This window comes from Limulus polyphemus, unplaced genomic scaffold (genome assembly GCF_000517525.1).
Source record: "Limulus polyphemus unplaced genomic scaffold, Limulus_polyphemus-2.1.2 Scaffold3840, whole genome shotgun sequence".
Classification (NCBI taxonomy): domain Eukaryota; kingdom Metazoa; phylum Arthropoda; class Merostomata; order Xiphosura; family Limulidae; genus Limulus; species Limulus polyphemus.
Window position 1 is genome coordinate 105077 of NW_013669450.1, and position 2065 is coordinate 107141.

Genomic DNA, 2065 nt, shown 5'->3' on the forward strand with positions numbered 1-2065 from the left:
TTTCACTTAAACATACGCTATAATTCACAACGAACGATTCACGCACTTTACTATCGCGCTTGACTCAATTGTCCGTCTCCATCTCTTCAAACTGCAATTATTCATATCTATGCCGTCACTTCTCGCTGGTCTTATATATACGAAATAGAGGGCGTCTGGAGAACACTCGAGGCTTCACGAACGGACAGGATCTTTCTAGAATCTCATGACGTGTTACTAGAGTCACGGGACTTCCGCTGTCGTAACAATATGTACTACTAAAAGATCGTGTGTTATGTTTTCGTGACAACCGAGAGCAACTCATTACGACTGTGGAAATTATTTAAGTGCGATTGAGAATATTTGAATATAAGTTACTGTATAGTGTTTTATAAATTTCTATGTTCTGCTTGGATTTACTTTACCAAACGTCATTTCAAAATTAACAAATATTCAGATACTTTTGCCAAATTCAACTGCAATAAACTAGGACATGAACTTTTATATGATCTGAAACCATTATTATATAAGTAAAGAAAAACATTTCAAAAAAGGAAGTAAATGTAGGAATGGCTAATATCAATCCTTCAAAAACAATGCAAACAAGATAGTAGGGATGGTATTTGTATCATTGAGTTATCGTAACGAAAAAGAAGTAGAAGAAAGAAGAACAAGAAATTCAAACTTTTTTGCTATGACATCTACAGACATTCCCAGAACTTATGACTCGGTCGTTACATAGATATTGTTATGAAAGGAAAAAACTGTATAGTAATGTAAAACTCTGATCACCTATTTAGGAGATATTTAAATTACAATTTCGATGAACAATTCGGGCCCTCCCTTCTGTATAGGCAGTGCTACCACCTACCTGATATTCGACCTTGAACAATTAAAATATTCCATATTGAATGTATCAAACCACGCTATAGTATAAAATATGTAATTCCAACATAACATTATGTACCTGCATAGTGTAATGGTTCCAGGTAACTTTGCTTATGTTATTAAAATCAAGCTGAAAGTTTGAAATGAATGGAGTGACTTGATTAAATGTATACGCTACATAAACTAAGTAAGATATAGAAAAAAGTAACTTGTATTATGTTAATTGTAAATTGCAAGTCATGTTAATATTTTTCCATCTTAAAAACATAAAATGGAACAAATAATAGTCTAAACAAGAATGATAATTAAACATGGAGAATTCCTGTATGAGCTTTCTTTTTAACATTTCTTGAACCAAGTTGTCAAGATGGTTTATTTCCTTCCTAGCCTTCGGACTGACAGAAGTCCTTCTTCTAGGAGTTAGTATATGAAAATTCTTAACAATACTTATTTTTCAACAATATGTGAACTGGGATTATCTCGTAAAATTAATACTTTTACTTTACTGATTGATAAATATAGAGTAGAGTCTATTGTTGGATTGTCGGGTAAAAATAATAATACAAAGTTTGTAATTTTTTATTAAGGTAAATAGAATAATTACTTATGTCTCCAGAATGTATCTTTATTAGCTCAATATTTCGCTATTACAGCTTCGTCAGGGGCTATCGATATCCAACAAGTTTACTAATCCAGTTGCCCCCCCAGTGGCACAGCAGCATGTCTGCGGATTTACAACGCTAGAATCCGGGTTTCGATACCCGTGGTGGGCAGAGCACAGATAGCCTATTGTGTAGCTTTGTGATTAATTACAAAACAAACAAACAAACTAATCCAGTTGAAACTAAATTGGAACACCGTCATCAGTTAATCGATACACGTGTATAAAAGGTTCAGATCATGTTACAAATAATATCAAACATTGTTGAATTTAAATTGTTGAAAGAAACTGAATCAACAATGGTAAATAAATAATATGTGTAAATCAACAGGTACGTATATAAAATACACTAGCGTATAGCCCGTCAAAAATGACGGGACAAATAATACCACTCCCCACGCCATAGTATACCCTAACTTCACGTTTCACAGCTAATTGAAATAAATAGGTTCTGCGAAATCAAACTTGACCAACAGAGGCAGAAAAGTGTAGACAAACGTTGGTAAATTCCTTTGTGAGCCAATCAAAATTAAGATC